The sequence below is a fragment of the Schistocerca serialis genome, chromosome 11 (assembly GCF_023864345.2).
Source record: "Schistocerca serialis cubense isolate TAMUIC-IGC-003099 chromosome 11, iqSchSeri2.2, whole genome shotgun sequence".
NCBI lineage: Eukaryota > Metazoa > Arthropoda > Insecta > Orthoptera > Acrididae > Schistocerca > Schistocerca serialis.
Window position 1 is genome coordinate 120,831,398 of NC_064648.1, and position 20,067 is coordinate 120,851,464.

At 39.7% G+C, this 20,067-nt stretch overlaps 1 long non-coding RNA gene across 2 annotated transcripts in view; it reads left to right on the forward strand.

Moving 5' to 3' along the window:
- The window catches only part of LOC126427176 (uncharacterized), a 96,273-nt gene extending 77,513 nt beyond the window's left edge, over positions 1 to 18,760 (forward strand). The window contains exons 4-5 of one of the 2 annotated variants that reach the window (XR_007576546.1): positions 5,722 to 5,911; positions 15,506 to 18,760. This is a non-coding gene — a long non-coding RNA (uncharacterized LOC126427176). The remainder of the gene's footprint in view (positions 1 to 5,721; positions 5,912 to 15,505) is intronic. The other variant, XR_007576545.1, reaches the window with a different exon arrangement.
- The last annotated feature ends 1,307 nt before the right edge of the window (positions 18,761 to 20,067 follow it).

The window sequence follows — 20,067 nt, forward strand, 5'->3', positions numbered from 1 at the left end:
TTATAGTTTTCCCTTGAATGGAAATTATTATTAATATTGTGACTTTCTTGTTCCCTATGATGAAAACTATGGTTGTTGGGCCTAATGTTTTCGCTCCTGTTAAAATTAGTGTTTCCCCAACTATGATCCCCACCTCTTTGTGTGTGATTGAAATAGTTTTTTGGTTTCCCCACTTTGTCTATAATCCTGTCAAGTTTGTCCATGTAGTTAAGAAATTGTTCAATGTTGTCATCTGGTACATACATTAGGGCCCATTGCACATCTGTTGGAAACCTTCTCTTTAAAGCATCTATCTGTGTGAGCTCATCAGAGGGTTTACTCAAATGTATAAGCTTCTTCAATTGATTTTTACAAAACTGTTTCATAGTCTCCTGTGTTTCTCTATAAATTGGTCCATTCAGGAACTCGCTCTTTATCCTGGCTTGTTCAGTTTCAGACCAGAACTGTTTTAAGAACTCAATTTCAAATTCTGCATAAGACATGTCCATAGAAATTTTTTTTAACTTCACTCATATTGGACAAAAAATTGTGTCTACAACTCTGCAGAAAGTCAACAGGATGCAAACTACACTCATTAGAAAAGTTTTTAATTGGAATATTGGATAATAAGGTACATGTGTTCATAGAAAAATTTTTGTTAGGTACATCATTGCTAAATATTTCAAACTTCTGGTTTAACTTTGATACTGTATCAGAGGTCCCATTGCACATCTCGTGCAATCTCGTGGAGTTTTGCTGTGTTACTGACTGATTCCACATTATCATTCACAACATTTAGTTTCGAATCTACTCTACTTTCAAGATCTACTGCCATAGCTTTTACATTTACACAAACTGTATCTATTTGACTATTAATATTAAGAAAACACTTTGCATTTTTCTCTCTGTCTGTGACCAGCTCATTTTTTACAGACTGAATTTTGTTACTCAGACTAGATTTTACTTCTCCCACTTTAGATTCCACCACCAAAATCTTTATTTCTGCCCTGCTAAGTTTCTTGTCTATCTTTGATATATTGTTGCGAAGTTTATTACCCCAAAGTAAGACATTATCAATTTTTTTGTTCATAGCTCCCTCTAGACGCGACACTTTCTTATTTATAACCCGAAAATTGTCTGCGACCGTCTGATTCATGTTTTGCAATTGTTCTTCATTAGCTTGTAAGCGGGCTGCAACTGTTTGATTTGAAGCTAACGATTGTTCCATCATTTGTAACAGTGATTTAATGTCCAACGTCTCATGTTCTGATGAATTAAGACTTTGATCCGCTTCTTTGACTGACTGATCTTCCGTTTTTATCAGCATGTCTACGTCCCCAAAGACTAACAAATTTTCACAATCCTGCTCGGATTCAGCACCACTTTCCTTTTTCACAATAGTCATTTTCGTGAAATTTCACACACAAAATAATAAAAGGAACAAACAGCACTACACAAATGTACTTATCTTTTCAGTCTGGGTCCTCACTCGTGTGGTCAGTCCACTTTACTGTTTTGTTTCATCCTCCTTGACTTCCATGTATAGCACTTCTTCGTACTACGTGGCCATTAGACTTCTGAAAAACAGTTTTTGTCAATCCAGTACATATAAATGTCTTAATCCCGGCAAAGAGCCCCCAGTTGTCATGCACCCGCTCTCCTGTGCAGGAAAAGTTATCTCCATAAGGACACCGTTACGGTGTGGCTAATGGCTGTATAGTGCTTTAGTAGAGCTGGCCATGATGTCTCCTTTGTTGATGCTGCCGAGTCTGTGTTGTCCATGTGGCTTCTCTTTGTCTTGGCAATAATTCCTTTGCTGCTCTGGGTCCAAGAAAAGGTGCGGGTTTTTTAATTATCACTGGACTATTGAAAAATAATGCAGTATTCCACAGTTTCTTTGTATCAAAAACACACATTTATTGCCAAAACTAGATACAGAAGTACACTCAACCGTGGCCAACATTCAAGCGGCTGAAAACCTGTTGTAGACCAAAGATCATGGTCTTAAGCTACAAAGAACATACAATTCCAATATCGATTATTGATCGCAACACCTAATTTAGTATTATCTTAAACAAAAGCTTTTTTAACATGACTTTAGTGTATAATATAACAAAATGTCTATTTGTCAGTTCCATTACAGGTTCTTGTAACAGGGCCACGTCCACTTCCTGCCTTCTCTGGCAGTGACTCAGGGCAGAAGAGGCCCCTTTTACTGTGCTGCAGATTAATCTGCAGCACCTCCAGTCTCCATCATGCTTCCATCTTTGAGGTCTTTGAGAGGCCTGACAGTGACCTGCGAGAACACTAAAAACAATTTCAGGTCCTGCTCCCACATCACCTTCAGGGACTTCTCTCCGACCACCTTCACCAGGGTTCGCCCTTCCAGCGCAGCCTTCTGGTCGACCAGTCTTCTGTCGATACTTTTGGGTTTTGGGCCCCTATTTTCCCAAACTAAGTCTTAGAAGAGACTTTCTTAAGGATCTTTGGTTCCCATATTGGTATCTTTGCAGTCTTAAGAAGCTCCACTGCCATCTTAACCAGCACCTTTGCATCTTTCCATGGGGACATCATGAGCACCTTGTCCTTAAGCCATTCCACCGTGTGTACCCCTTCACAGACAAAAATGAGGGCACCATGATCTAGATAGACCCTCCTGAAGTTGGGTCTTGGGCCAGCACAACCACCCCCCCCCCCCCCACCCCCCGTCCCCCCTGCCCCTGCCCCCGCCCCCGGCCCGACCCAGCCTTTTCAAAGAGGGCCATCTGTACCAATTCCTCCTGCTGTGAAGTGATGGCCACCAGTGGATATCCTTCCTGGATAACTGCCACCCTAAAAAGCGAGAGTGCAGTACTATAGGTCTGTTTCCCTATTTCTTGCCTCGGTTTTTTCTGGACTCTCTTATCCAGGAAGGAGGGAGTCTTTGATTCCTCCTTATGCACTGGCTACCTGTCTTTGACGTAGTGGGGGTCTTATTTCACCTTTAACCTGAGACAGTTTTTTCCTGGGTGTCTTAGGTTCAAGTCTCTTTAATTCCCTCCACTTGTCTTTAGGAAGCTATTCTCTTCCTTCTTTTTTCCTCTGTTCCCTGAGTAGTTTCCTCCTCTGAGCTCCAGACAAGCCTTTGATCTGGTCTAGCTTCTCTGTTACAGTTCCTATTTCTGGCTCAGGTCTAGACCATGATTCAATAATGGGAATGCCTTCCATCGGCACTGACCCCGATGTTTGGATATCTGAGGTCTCAGTTTGCCACTCAGTTTGTTTTTCTATATTTTCTTTAATTGTGCCCATATTGGTCCCACGAGATTTGGGGATCTACGAGGTCCACACCACATATACCCCCCCATGGTGTAAGGCTACTTACTCAGGGACGTCGCCCGGTATCCCTGAGGCTACTTTTGCGACACACCTTCCCATGTGCCATGCACCCCTCGGCACCGATCGCATTACACCTTGTGTTGGGTGAGGGAGTTGAGTAGGACTAGAAGTGGATAGGGAAGATGGGATGTTGTGGGACACTCTTAGTCTGATCCATCGGCTGAGGCCTTACCAGCAGTAGGTCCTCAACCTTCGGCATAGCCCTCAGCTTCATGCAGATAGTTAAGCCTCTCCATCCGCACGGACAGTGCTTCGTCAAGGTGGTGTCCCCCGGACAGGACGCTAATACATGCATCATTCGTCTTTTCAACAGTATGAGTATTAAACTGGTGCAATCCTCCTGGGTTTTCCTTTGTAAAGGAACATTTGAAAACAGAGTTAATAATTTTAGTTTTTGCTTTGTTACCCTCAGTTTTGTTTCTGTCTCAGTTGCTAGTTTCTGTACCCTAAGTATGGTGACACTAACATTCTTTACGTACGACCAGAATTTCTTTGGGTTTTCTGAAAGAACGTTTTACAACATTCTGCTGTAGTAGTTACTTAAGGCTTCACACATTGCTCTCTTGAAGGCCAAACGTGTTTAATTTGGCACCTGTCTATCTATGATCATTTGCTTTGTTTTACACCTATTATGCAGCGATCTCTGTTTCTTTAGAAGTTTCTCTGCTGTACCTGTATACCATGGGTTCCTCTCATTAGGAATAGTTCTACTGGGTACATATTTATCCATTACTTGGTCAACTATCCTTTTATAATTGAATATCCTCATTTATTCAGTTGAGAAGTTATTGTAATTATTATCTGTAGAAATGTGTTTCCTAATCGACCACATGGTGATCTTAGTGTTATAATTACCTCCACATTTTCCTGGCTGAAGTTCGTACATATTTTTCTTGAGCACTCTGAATTTAGTTTTGATAGTGATATAGTTATTTTATATAACAATGTTTCAAATTTCTCTAAGAATACCAAGCTTGTGTGGTACCCAGGGATGTGATGCATACTGACCATTAATATATTATATGTTTGCAACTTCCGTGCAACTACTTTCAAATGTAATTCCTCCACTTATATGGCTAAAACTCTCTCTGATTTCATAGTCTACCAAGGACTGAACTAGTACGCAAGAGCTTCCACACCCATGAACTGGTAGCCAGTTCATAGCCTGTAAGTTTATTGAGGAAGTGGATATTTTTAATTTTAAGTCGCTGTTCATTTAGACATATTACCTTTACTGATAGTTTCATAGTTTCTAAATGAACTTCCATATCATAAAGCTTGTTAGTCATTCCTTACAACCTACCTTCAATCATCAAATACATAATAAAATTATGACTCCATACACTGTCAGGTAAAGCATATTTAAAACTACAAGAAGTTCCATTTATCTAATGATCGCACACACATGGCTGACTTTGCCGGCCACTGGAGCCACGCAGGCCTGTCGAATGCGTCCTGTCTCTCCCTGTTAGTGCCACAGTAAGTGCCTTTCCAGCCAGTGCCATTTGATCAGTAAAACAAATGTCATGAGTCTAACAGTGAAGTCTGGAAATGCAGCAATGGCTATGCTGAATTACTCCAGTGCACAATGAGTGATCATTTATAATTTGTATGTGCGTCCAGAGCCCACTCATATTGTCCAGAAGTTTTTAAATGCTTAAATTCCAAGTTATGATGCAACTCACAAGTTAGTGAAAACATTTCGGAAATGGGAAGTGCTCATGACAAGAAGTGCAGAATCTCATCTTGATGACATTGCATATCACTTGGACAATATCCTTAAAACGTCTTTTGGACATCTTTCACATTGAACACAAATTTCATGCACCTCTGTACAAAGAACTGCTAAGTTATATGGGCTAAAGTCATATAAAGAAACAGTAGTGGAAGAATTTAAACATGGTGATGAGGCTGTCCATGTTAATATTTGCAAGTGGGTTTTGAAACATGTGCCTGACTGTGAAGTGGGTTGATACCTCATTCTGTTTTCAGATGAGGTACGATTCAATTTATGCGAGTGTGTTAATTCTCAAAACTGTCAATGTTGGAACACTGTCAGAGCTATTCTGCTTCACGAGGAACCCATTCATAGCCAGAAAATAGTGTGGTGTATAGTAAGAGGTGACAGAATAATGGGCCCAATAATTTTAATGACACAGTTAACAGTGAAAGGAATGTGCAAGACTTTTGTAACCAATTTTAATGAATAGAGTTATAGAGAATGAAGCATTGTATTTTTTCAAGAAGGTCCAGTAGAGGCTCATCTGGCAAATTTTTCTTTGCATACAATTCACAAAGTATTTAAACAACAATATCTGGCACAGTTGAAGTCCCAATTTAACCCTATGACATTTTTATTTGTAGGGAGCACTAAAGGCCAAAGTAGCACAACAAATCCACACACATTACAGGAACTCAAGGATAATATCCATGAGTCAGTTCATTCACTTTCTCAAAGAGAAGTACATTGTGTGACAAATAATTTCTTCAGTAGATGTGAGGAATGCGTGGAAAAAAATGGCAAGTAGTTCCAGCATCTCAATGCATGACGTAGGTGAGTACAAAATTTATTTACATATACACTGGCGAGAAAAAAATCACAACACCAAAAATAATTAATGTAGAGTAATTAAAAATTGTAGGAATAGATTTGGCTAGATAATGTTTTAAGTAGGTAATGTTGTAAGGTTACAGGTTACGTAAGTGTGAGATACAATCGCAAATATGAAATGCTGGTGAATTAATAAGTGGTGTAACCACCAGAACTTTGATTGCAAGCATGCAAACGTGTATGCACTGTGTTTTACTGGTGGTGGATGTCAAGTTGTGGGACGGAGTTCTATGCCTGACACACCTGGTCGATACAGGGATGTGTGGATGAGGCTCAAGTTGTCATCCAGTGATGTCCCACTTGTGCTCAATTGGAGGCTGACTCAGGTAACACATAGACACTGTGTAGAGCACGTTCGGTTACAACAGCGATATGTGGGTGAGCATTATGCTGTTGGGAAAAACCCTGGAATTCTGTTCACGAATGGCAGCATAACAGGTCGAATCACAAAACTTATCCATTATAATTATCCGAGCTGTTATGCCGTGGTCGGTTGATGAATTCTGTGTCGATTCCCAACGTTTCGTCTCCGACTGCGGGAGACATCTTCAAGGGGGTCCGTAGCTGGATGGAAGGTCCAACACACACACTGGCTCGCCACTGACTGCCGCTAAATTCCGTGTCCGCGCCGCGGCGTGACATCACGTGTTTTGAAAACGTCAGAGCAATTGGCCGCTGTCCGTCGCCGTCGATCGCCGTTGCCATCACCCAGTAGTGGACGAGTGGTACACATATTCTTTAACACCGGCATCCATATATCGTTTAATTTGACGCCCTCCTCCTTTCGGTTGAAATTATTTGGGTGTTTAGCGATTTCGATTGCCTCCCTGTACCGCCTTTCGTAGTATCCGCTTGTGGCCGCTAGTACTTGCGTCTCCTCGAAACGAATATGGTGGTTCCCTGGCTGGAAAGCATGCTCCGCAACAGCTGATCGTTCCGTTTCTCCTCTTCTACAATTTCCCTTGTGCTCTTCCAAACGTTTAGAAACAGTTCTTTTAGTTGTACCCACATAAACATCACCACAGCTGCATGGGATCCTATACACTCCAGATTTTTCCAATGGTTTGCGAGTGTCCTTGGCAGGCCTAAGGTATTCCTGTATCTTCCTGGTGGGCTTGTAAATTATGGTAATATTCCACTTCGTCAAGATCCTCCCTATTCTTTCCGTTACATTTTTAACAAATGGCAGGAAAACCTTAGATTTTGCAGTAGCCTGTACGTCAGTATGATTTCTGCGTGGCTGCCTCAACGCACGTTTTATTTCGGCGGACGAATATCCGTTCTTCGTTAGTGCATTGTGGAGATGTTCCATCTCAGCGTCGAGCAACTCAGGTTCACAAATATTTCTAGCTCTGTCCGCTAACGTCTTGATAACACCCCGCTTCTGTTGTGGGTGGTGGTTCGAATCCCGGTGCAAATAACGGTCCGTGTGCGTGTGTTTCCGGTACACTGAGTGGCCCAAACTACCATTTTCGTTTCTAAACACAAGCACATCGAGGAAATGTAGTTTGTCGTCTACCTCCTACTCCATAGTAAACTGAATTCATGAGTTTATACTGTTCCGATGTTCGTGGAACCGGCTTAGTTCCTCCCTACCATGTCTCCACAACACAAACGTGTCATCCACATATCGGAACCATATATTTGGTTTCTTGCTGGCAGTACCTAAGGCCTGTTCTTCGAATTTCTCCATAAAGAAGTTTGCAATTACGGGACATAGGGGGCTCCCCATAGCTACGCCATCCGTTTGCTCATAAAACTGTTCATTCCACTTGAAGTATGCGGTCGTCAAACAACACTTAAACAGCTCTAAAATATCGGCAGGAAAAATTCGATCCAGCTGTTCCAATACATCATTAAGTGGAACCATGGTAAACAGCGATACCACATCGAAGCTGACCAATATGTCCTCCGGCTGGACCACTAAGCCATTCAATCTGCTGATGAAATGTGTCGAATTCTGTATATACGAGTCCGATCGACCCACATGTGGTTTTAACAGCGTAGTCAAAAACGTTGGGAATCACCTCAGAATTCATCAACCGACCACGGCATAACAGCCCGAATAATTATAATGGATATGATATTTCCGGGCTTGAAAGTTTACATTTTAGAATCACAAAACTGACATACAGATTTGCAGTTAGGGTGCATGGGATAAACAGGACAGTGCTCCTGCTGTCATAGAAAATCACACCCCAGACCGTAACTCCAAGTGTAGGTCCAGTGTGTCTAATACACAGACAGGCTGGTTGCAGGCCCTCGACTGCCCTCCTCCTAACCGACACACAGCTGTCACGGCACCGAGGCAGAGTCAGCTTTCATCAGAAGACACAACATACCTCAACCCTCCCTTCTCACTTTACACCACTGCAGTCATAAATGGTGTCAGTTTGGGATCAGTGGAAACCGTGCTACAGGACGTGTGGCTCGGAGATGTCCTCAAAGTAACTGATTTGTAACAATTCACTGTGTCACTGTGGTGCCAACTGCTGCTCACATTGCTATTGCAAATGCAATACAATGCTCTAGAGCTGTACGCCGAACGTGACGGTCTCCCCTCTCGGTAGTGCTGTGTGTCCACCAGGAGCCCGTCGTCTTGCGACTGTACGTTCTCGTGGCCACTGCTGCCAGCAATAATGTACAGTGGCTGCATTCCTGTCAAGTCTTTCTGCAACAATGTAGAATACCATCTAGCTCCCCATAACCCTATTAAATGACCTTGTTCAGACACAGTGAGGTGTCGATGGTGGCATCTTTGTCACCTTAGAGGCATTCTTGACTAACATCATTTCACCATGTTCAATCTCAAAGGTAATTAATGCTCAGGACCATTATAGCGTGTACAGGGTGTTTCAAAAATGACCGGTATATTTGAAACGGCAATAAAAACTAAACGAGCAGCGATAGAAATACACCGTTTGTTGCAATATGCTTGGGACAACAGTACATTTTCAGGTGGACAAACTTTTGAAATTACAGTAGTTACAATTTTCAACAACAGATGGCACTGCAAGTGATGTGAAAGATATAGAAGACAATGCAGTCTGTGGGTGCGCCATTCTGTACGTCGTCTTTCTGCTGTAAGCGTGTGCTGTTCACAATGTGCAAGTGTGCTGTGGACAACATGGTTTATTCCTTAGAACAGAGGATTTTTCTGGTGTTGTAATTCCACTGCCTAGAACACAGTGTTGTTGCAACAAGACGAAGTTTTCAACGGAGGTTTAATGTAACCAAAGGACCGAAATGCGATACAATAAAGGATCTGTTTGAAAAATTTCAACGGACGGATGAACGTGCTGGAAAGGTAGGGCGACCGCGTACGGCAACCACAGAGGGCAACGCGCAGCTAGTGCAGCAGGTGATCCGACAGCGGCCTTGGGTTTTCGTTCGCCGTGTTGCAGCTGCGGTCCAAATGACGCCAACGTCCATGTATCGTCTCATGCGCCAGAGTTTACACCTCTATCCCTACAAAATTCAAACGCGGCAACCCCTCGGCGCCGCTACCATTGCTGCACGAGAGACATTCGCTAACGATATAGTGCACAGGATTGATGACGGCGATATGCATGTGGGCAGCATTTGGTTTACTGACGAAGCTTATTTTTACCTGGACGGCTTCGTCAATAAACAGAACTGGCGCATATGGGGAACCGAAAAGCCCCATGTTGCAGTCCCATCGTCCCTGCATCCTCAAAAAGTACTGGTCTGTGCCGCCATTTCTTCCAAAGGAATCATTGGCCCATTTTTCAGATCCGAAACGATTACTGCATCACGCTATCTGGACATTCTTTGTGAATTTGTGGCGGTACAAACTGCCTTAGACGACACTGCGAACACCTCGTGGTTTATGCAAGATGGTGCCCGGCCACATCGCACGGCCGACGTCTTTAATTTCCTGAATGAATATTTCGATGATCGTGTGATTGCTTTGGGCTATCCGAAACATACAGGAGGCGGCGTGGATTGGCCTCCCTATTCGCCAGACATGAACCCCTGTGACTTCTTTCTGTGGGGACACTTGAAAGACCAGGTGTACCGCCAGAATCCAGAAACAATTGAACAGCTGAAGCAGTACATCTCATCTGCATGTGAAGCCATTCCGCCAGACACGTTGTCAAAGGTTTCGGGTAATTTCATTCAGAGACTATGCCATATTATTGCTACGCATGGTGGATATGTGGAAAATATCATACTATAGTGTTTCCCAGACCGCAGCGCCACCTGTTGTTGAAAATTGTAACTACTGTAATTTCGAAAGTTTGTCTGCCTGAAAATGTACTGTTGTCCCAAGCATATTGCAACAAACGGTGTATTTCTATCGCTGCTCGTTTAGTTTTTATTGCCGTTTCAAATATACCGGTCATTTTTGAAACACCCTGTATTTAAAGCAAGCTGGTGCTACTGGCATCACTCCTATGTGACTGTCCCAAAATCTGAACAGACATCATCTTTCTGATGTAGCAACAAGCCCACCTACTTTCGTTTATGTTGCAAAACTCCTCCTTGCTGTTGCTCACCGTCTGCTGCACCATGTGTGCAATGGTCAGATAAATGGAAGATCCTGTAGTTTGGTTGCAAGGTAAAGGTGTGTCGAATACTTGCTCTGTGTGTTAATATTGGGCCAGATGAACTTTGGAAAATTAGCCCATTTCTCTAGTTTCTCTGCATTTGAGCATTTAAGGTAATGGCTTGTTTGTTTTTACAGCTGCTCTAGCACGCTATTTCATCAACAGCTTTGTTTATATCTGATGTGATTCTGTTCTTACTAGATCCAATCAGTTGTTGCCTGTGCATTGCAAAACTATCCCTTTCATAACTGTTGTCATCAAGAAGGTTTACAACAGAATTGACACATTCTTTTTCTGCAGTGCTATTCACATTTCTGAATTTTACCCCATGCTTAACAACACCTGATGTCTCTTTAGCAGACGTTGATACAAAGTTTGAAACATTGCATGATTGTCTCTGAATATTTTGACTTGAATATTTTGACCTGATGTATTCATTTTTGGGTGACTGCAGAATTGTTCTTTGCAGATTGTGTATTTGTTTTTGAAGGCTCACTTTTACAGGAGTCTTTTAACACATTGGTGCTATCTTCTACATTCCCAAGTACAAACTTTTTATTGGATTCATTTCGGATATGTGTAAAGTATCGTTCCTCAGCTACTATTGTTAGGCAATTTCTTTCTAAATTGTACTTTTTATTTTTTTCAATGTAGAGTATTTCTCTGTTACACATGAGCTAAATGTTTCAAAACTATTACTTTTGTCCACTTTTAAACTATTTTGCATTTCATTTGTGACACTTCATCATTTTTGCAGCACTCGAATTACTGAGGCCTTGTCTCTGATAATAATGGTGTTCTTTTTTTCATGTTTTTGTTACACAAGCAGCATACAATTACGAGTAGGCCACCGTTCCCAATATAATATTTGTTCTGCAACAGTTTTTGTGAAACCTATTGCCTATTACAACTATTGCCCTGGATACTTTTCCAAAATTTTTGTAATGCACATTACAATTCTTACATTTTACTTAACTTTTATCGGAGCAGTTTACACCTAGTCCAATCGTTGCCATCTTGTAAAATTCAACAATCAAACTTAAATATTAAATGGCATTAACAGCATCCCCCTTACACAGAGGCAATCTTACCTCCTTAACGGTAAGTTGAGAGTCGCACTAATAGGCTCTGCCTCAGGCATGAAAATAGCTTCAGAATGGAGGATCATAACATGTGGATTGTCGCAAGGATCATTACATGACCCACTCTTTTTTGTAATCTACATAAATGATCTTGCGTTGACTATAAGGGTCAGTTCAAAAACTGTAATATTTGCTGATGACACAAGCATACTAACTGAGAGTCCAAACTCAGTCCTGGCAGTCATATCTCAGATGAGAGCTTAATATGCATACAAGTGTTTCGCGGCTAACGGTTTAAGTCCTAACCTCACACAAACTCATATTATGGAATTTCCAGCTAACAGTAATTACTTTTTAACAACACGAGTAGACATTAATGGTCTTACACTGAAAATCCTTTGGGTCCTGATGGATAGTAAGTTAAAATGGTGCCAAAACATACATAAATTAATGAAGAAGCTCTGTTCGAATATGCTATGCCAGTAGATGCATCTCCTATTGTGTTGATCTTAAGACGAGAGCATTGGTTTGTTTTGCATGATTTCTGACCCTGCTGCCTTATGGGATTTCTTCTGTGGCAGTGCACCTAAAGTAAATAAAGTTCAGCAGAACCGACCAGTAAGAATATTGTGTAAAGCAGATAACTGTATATCTTAGACAGGTATTTTTAAGGAGCTTGAAATTCTTACACATTTACTTCTTAATATTTTTTGTTGTTGATAAAGAAAATCAGGTTCAACGGAGCTGTGATATTCACATTAAGAATACAAGACATGAAAATAATTCTCAACCAGACATTGCATTGTTGTCCAGGGTGGAGAATAGAGCTATGTATGCTGGTGATAAGATACTCAGCAGGCTCCCATCTAACATAAAGCCAAAATTTTGGGATCTCTACCAATTCAAAAAATAATTAAAAACACATCTCATTACTCACTCTTTCTACAAATTATCTGGGCTTTGATAATTAGGGGACCTAAATTTCTGTAGATAATAGTGTTTCTTATGAAACTCTATAACAAGTAACAATGCACTTTAAACAGGGCTCAGTATTTATAGATGTAAAAATATTTTCTTTGAAAGAGAGAACAGTAATTAAGTGAATACTACACTACTAATAGTGGATAAACAAGTCATGTAATATAACTAGGTATGTAAATGACATAAAGTGGAATAGCATTGAGCAGTGGAGTGATAGTTCTCAATATGTAACAGAGATGGAATGTCTATGCTTTGTTTGTCTCATATTAATGTACACTATCATTCATTCCACATCCCTGAGGGTTCTCATTGGTGGAGTCTAGGGGACATTAGAAATGAATGAATGAATGAATGAATGTGTAATGCTCTTTACCTTATGAATAACTATTTTTGTTTTTGTTTGTGTGAGTGTTGCAAGCTTGGGGAGTAAGCAACAGATTACAGGTGCAAAAGGCCTTAGGGTCAAACACCAGTATTTGCAATTCTTTTTACTTCTTTTTCTATTATTGCTTGCTTCATCTCTGCTACTGATTTAAAAAGTGAAAAATTCCAAGCTGCTCCCACTGTCAGACTACATTAAACTGAAATTACTGCCTGTGTACATTGTTAGAGAGCTTGCAATTTTTTTTAAAAAAATATAATAATAAAAAAAGCAAAGGGTATATTGTGTGGTGTAAGACCATTAATTAATTAATTTATTTATTGGTGCTGTGTATCTATCTGCAGAGTATAAAAATATATTGGTCCATTTCTTAAGTACTATAAACATTTCTTGAACTTTTACAAGTCATTCTTAGCAAGAAATGATACTACACAATATTTTGTTTATTTGTACACTCTACTAATGCAATCCAAACTGGCACTACAGTTCTGTGTTTCTACATACTCAAGTGAAGCTGTGCTTGACCGGTAATCTTTCAGAATCAATTTGAAACTGTTTACATCCATTTGTTTACTTGTTTTATGTAATTCTTTATAAAATTCAATGCCATGACATAATATGCTGCTCTGTAATAGTGGTGTATTTCTCTGTTATACATGTACAGTATATGTGGTGTGAAAATTTATAACAAAGAAAAGTGGAAAAGATTTCCTCAGTATTAATTTAGAATGCTTGATAAGCATTTGTATGACAAACAGATGCAGAATAGTTGTTATTAAGGTGAATAGTTACCAAAGGACAATATGCAAATTTGAGTGGGAGAGAATGCATACTTAAACTACTGTCACACAGAGCAGGAATTCGGATGTCAACATTGGCTGAGCTGAGTTTTTGATATCAGAGTGAGAAAAAAGCATGTCGAAGAGTACTTCCAAACGTGCAGACCAATACTGAGCATGTCAGATGTTCTAAACACACATTGGAATGTGGACAAATGAGATGGAAGAACGCCAACTAAGTTACTGACAGGTCATCTCTTCTTTTGGTAGTGCTAGAAAGAGCATCAAGGCCACTTAAGATACGAGATGAATTACATGTTTTGACAGATGTGATGAAAGGAAAGGAATGTTTGTACAACAGGCAAACTATTATAAAAACTCTCCAAGGTAGATTGTAACTGGGGTGTTTTGAAAAGTGAAAATCTTTCAGCCACAGCTATGCAGTCCAAAGGAGTGTCATGTAGAATTTTTAAATGAGCAAAATGTGTTCAACATTCATATCAACAAGAAAAGAGAAGGCATGCAAAGTTCTTAGATTTGTCTGTTAATGATGCAGTATGTAGGATGGAATATTTGGTTGAGCACTATGTTCACAAAAAGCTAAAACAACTCCATTGACATTCATGGCACTTGGCCACAATTTTCAGGTTTGATTTCTGTTTGCATGTGTAACTGTTGCTGTATGGATTGAAGCTGAGAAAACTGCAGGCAGAGAGAGAGAGAGAGAGAGAGAGAGAGAGAGAGAGAGAGAGAGAGAGAGAGAGAGTGAGTGTGTGTGTGTGTTAGGCCAATAAGTGCAAACATGTGAATGGGAATAAAAACTTATCAAGTAGTTTCACACAGTCAGTTGTGAAGTGCACCTGCACAAACTGTACCAGTTCACATTTGTCAAAACCATCTTTGTCTAGCCAAGGAAAACTTTATGTTCAGCACAACAGTTTTTTACATCTAGACGTGCAATATGAGATTTTTACTCTGCGGTGGACTGTGCACTGATATGAAACTTCCTGGCAGATTAAAACTCTGCGCCAGGCCGAGATTCAAACTCGGGACCTTTGTCTTTCGCAGGCAAGTGCTCCACCAAATGAGCTACTGAAGGACGACTTACGCCTCATCCTCACAGCTTTAGTTCTGCCAGTACCTCATCTCCTACCTGACAAACTTTACAGAAGCTCGCCTGTGAACCTTACAGAACTAGCACTCCTGGAAGAAGGGATACTGTGAAGACATGGCTTAGCCACAGCCTGGGGATGTTTCCAGAATGAGATTTTCACTCTACAATGGAGTGTGTACTGATGTGAAACTTGCCCATGAAAGGCAAAGGTCCCAAGTTCAAGTTTCGGTCGGTCACACAGTTTTAATATGCCAGGAAGTTTTAGAAATGAGTGTGTGTCATATTATGCATCAGCAGCTAGGTAGTAAAGTGCTACTGCTCAGTCATGCTGCACTAATACAGCAAACTGGTGTTTATGTAGGGGCCTTATTTCAGTTCTCCTTAATTGTTTTGAAACGTTTCAGATAGCATAAATGTGTCTATGCCCATTTTCCACTTATTGCTTGCGGTACTATTGTTGTAATGTACTAACAGTTGTGATTAACCAAATAGTCAGCTTTGACTAGCTGAAGTTTACTGTTGTATGGTTTTATTTTCTGTCCATTGAAATTTTAAGTGAATAATTTGAGTATACACCTCCCATAGTCAGGCCTGTATGCTTTATCAAAATCTTTGTTTTATGTTTCAGGCAGAAGATAGGAATGAAGTGCCAACCTATTTCTAAACTGGAAGTGCAGTCTGTAGCAAATTATGTGGAGAGTTTGCATAGCAATAGCAGTAATACAAGGTGTCCAACAAAGGACTTCCTAACATTAGAATTAAATAACATGAAAATAGTAGAATAGACATTATGTTTACTGTGGAAGCAGTAAGAACTTTATATAGAAGCTTTGAAATAATAGTTACAAAACATGGAACTGTCATAGCATAACAATGTACTTATAAATAATACTCCAAAGTACAGAGCAATCAGTTCCACAAATCAGTTCATCAAATTCAAATGGACAGGCAGCATGTAAATGTTGGGCCGGTGGCAGCTGTAGTTACTCTTGAAGATGTCAGCACACTTTCTGGAAGCATTCAGCAGAATATGAGGAAATTTGTCCAAAAAATTTCTATAGAGGCTGGTTTGAAGTGTTCAAGCATGCATATACTACTGAGAAAAGGTCCACACATGTTCCTATTGAAAATCCACAGCCACCAGGTCATATCCGTAACCACTGTGAAATAAAGGGCTTACTGCAGACCGAATTCTCACAATAACTGAAGGATTTGGTGCTGGCTGCATCTGGTTTTCTGGTTAAGGATACATCCATCTGAATGTGTTGGAGAATAAGAAAACTGTCAGTTTTGGGGTACCAAAAAAGCCCCTTTTGTATGAAGAAAAACCATTGCATTCTCCTAAAGCTATTGTTTAGGCTTGTGATATGCAGCAGGCATACAATCAGCCCTTATGTCATGCAAGAATCAGTAGCTAGTAAACATTACTTTATAATTTTTGAAAAGTTTGTCATCAAACAATAAGCTTTAGAGCCTCAATGTGCACTGAGTGATTCATGCAAGATGGGGCCTGATCGCATGCCACCAAACAGGTGTTCCACTTTCTTGAGGAATACTTCAAGAATAGGGTCGTTGTGTGCATTATCCCATTTTTATGGACACAGGCATGGAAAGCCTCCATATTCACTCAGTCTGACTTTTGGGACTACTTTTCAGGGGCACGTTGAAATACATCATCAACTGGGACCATCCCACCACACTGGATGAATGTGAACTGTTGATCTGCATTGCAACTGAATCCATTTCTGTACACTTCAAGATGTGATAAATATGATGAGCAGTGAGCATTTTGAAAAGATTATGATGTGATTGCCAAGGCTGTTTGCAAAAGATAAAATTTATTTATGCATGCTGATAAAAGCGTAAATTGTACAGTGCCATTAGCAGTTTTTCTAAGTATTATACAAAACAACTGTACAAAATTCTGTGTGTTCAAAATTAATCTACCATTCATTCAATTCTTTTCTTTTCTGTGTTAGTTAATTATAAACCAGGGAGTCCTTGGTTGGCTACCCTTTATATTTATAGTTAATGAAAACCCAGCAACTACACACACAATTCTTCAGTCAGCAGATCTTCAAACTTCCACTCCTAGGTACTCCACAATGAAAGAAAGGGAGCAGAATGATGAATATGGTTCTGCAATTGAGTCAATCACTAATACACTGCAAGAAGTTGGTGATGAAACAGATATTTTTGCTAAATTTTTGGGAGCAGAAATCAGAAAAATCGTGTCAAGGAGAAAAGGGATGTAAACCTAATATTAATTAAAGAGTTATGGAAATCATTAGATGAATAAATTTTATGTTGGAATGTAATTTGCTTCAGGACTATGGAATTGTAATCTGCACCTGTCCCACTATCTGTACGCTAATATTAGCTTATGGGAGAGAGAAATAGGGGAGCATCCATACACTTCTAGGCAGTGTTCATTCATATAATCAAGCAGAGTGCATTTATTCACAGGCTGCTGCAAATAATTACCCGTTTGCAGCAAACCTCTGTGGATGTGATCAAGTGGGGGACAGACTTGTTGAATGAGAGTTTTATTTACATTCTTGTGCATCAAGATCAGAACTTATTTGGAAAATTTATTCTTGTATTCAACCATCCAGTGTGAATCATGTAACAAGGAGCATATTAAGTATTGTTTGATAACATATTCTTCAGGACTGTATATTACTTTATATTTCACACAGTACAACCTACTAAATTCAAAGTTAGTAAATATCATACAATATGCTCATTATTAATTCCCCCACTGTGCTTTGGTTTTGTATGGCAGTATCCTTTCAGTGAGGTGAAATTTATTGCCTGTGTAACTCAAAGGCACTGTGAAATGTAGGTAAGTTCAGTCACCTATGAAATTAAAGGGTCACATATGATGTATTACTATTTGAAAACACCACTGTCTGTGTGAAGCCAGTATGCTGTGTAAATTATTTTGACAGAAATATGGCCTCAGCTTTGCACACAGTTAAATAACAGGAAATGGCAGTGACCTCTGCATAGCATCACTCTGTTGTAAACCAATAAGTAAGTTCACCTACTGGTGCATATTTATTTCACCATTGTGCATTTCCATAATCCTTGGTATGTCACTAATTTTCTGATAAACTTTTCTTTCATATGTTTAGTTTTGCTTTACTCTGTTACTACCTTCATTCTAATTTGAGGCCAATGCACTGCATAGTCTTATCACCTTCTTTCTCACTGATCACGCATCCTATGACTTTTTACTGTGAATTCTGTTCAATATTGCTGTAGAGCTTCATGCTACATTCAGTGATGTGGTTATTTAATGCCAAGAGTTTGGAAAAGGTAAATATAATGTTCAAGACAGCAATTTATTCTGGTACGTGTTGTGTTTGCTAAGACTTACTAAATGTTTCACATATAAATATAGTGTGTAAAGTTTTGGCAGAATGGAAATAATTTAGGAGTAGAGGAAACAGCCTACAAAACAGGAGAATCATTGAGTTGTCAACAGATACACAAAAAAAGAATGGAAATTTTGCTAGATTTTGGATAGGCCTATCATACATTGAAGACTAGCCCCAGCCAGCCTTTTTTGTGCTGTCTGGGGTTTGAGAATTTTTTGACTGGTGAGTACTTTTTTTTTTTAATTTGGGCCTATATGTGCAAAAATAATTTTTAAACATTCTCTTGCATGCTTCTCTCATCCAGTCTTGGAACAAATGCATACAACAATAGGGAGTTATGGCTACAGGTTGTGCCACAACTTTTCACTTTGTAATTTGGAAAAACAACAAGGGCTATATGTCTGTGCTGTTTTCATGTGTGCATTTTTTATCATTTTATCTCGGTTGTTTTATATCTCATCATTGAGGAATAGGCAAAAAAGTGTGTTTTAATATTAATCTACAAAAGGAATAAAAATTTGTGAAATTGTGTAATGACAGCAACGATGAATATATTTATTGCACCATATGTGTTGGAGAACTTATTGCTGCATATAAATGGAAAGGTGATATTAAAGACAATGCAAAAACAGCAGTATGTAATCTAGCAAATGTATACCGAACAAAGTAATGTAAAATGCCTCTATGTAAGTAATTAATCACTGGGACATCAGGCAGGAATTGGTGTCAAGAGAAAGGCAAGCAACAACATTTATGACACACATCAAACAGGACAGATTATAGATGTGGTATGTCTTCTTGTAAAACTGCAGGACTGTAGACAGGAAAATAGCATATAGTAAACAGATTATGGTAGTGGGCCAGCTCTTGTCACGGGAGTACAATCCTGATGCAAATAGAACCCGGTTGCTGGTGTTTTCATTGTACTCTACAGAGCATCCAGTTGCTATCAGATTCTCGTGACTGTGTGCATGAAAATCCAAGATTACATCTCAGGAATTTCAAGTGAGGAGGAGGTGGATGTACTGGAAAAGGTCATGTGATGTTGTGGTACTATTACTGACCCTAGGAACTATATGTGCGTTAACTACATGCCAGAGTTTGTGTGCTTGGTGCACACACAAAAGCTAGATTCTCAATACAACTGCAAACTGAAAGCAGTCCACAAAAAAGTCACATTAATAGGTAGTTGCTGTTGTGTCAAAAAGTTATTTACATGTCTTGGTCTCCCTCTTTAATGTTTGCCGTCATACTACCCTCCAGTGACCAGATTGATAATTCCTTAGTATGTCTCATATCAGCAGATCCCTTCATCTTTTCTCCCCAATTCTATTTAGTACCCCATCATCAATAGTTAAGCCACTGGTGAAGTATCAGTGCAGCAGCAGTGCAGTAGCGAGTCACATATTTAGCTTTCATATTTGTTTTTAGTTTGATTCTTAATTTCTTTCTGAGTGTTTGTGCGCTTACATATTTAATTACAAAAAATCCTTGCGTATTCTTGTATTTGAAAGGAGTAATATTGCTTATTGATAGCTGTAGAGTATAAATTCATGGAGTCGTTAGTCAGTTGTTTGTTTTGGACAGCCAGTGCACTTTTGACACAGCTCAGTGAGCCTTGAGCAGCCTCTGGTGAAGTATCAGTGCAGCAGCAGTGCAGTGGCGAGTCGCATATTTAGCTTTCATATTTGTTTTGTAGTTTGATTCTTAATTTCTTTCCAAGTGTTTGTGTGCTTGCATATTTAATTACTTAAAATCCTTGTATATTCTCAAATTTGAGAGGAGTAATATTGCTTATTGATAGCCG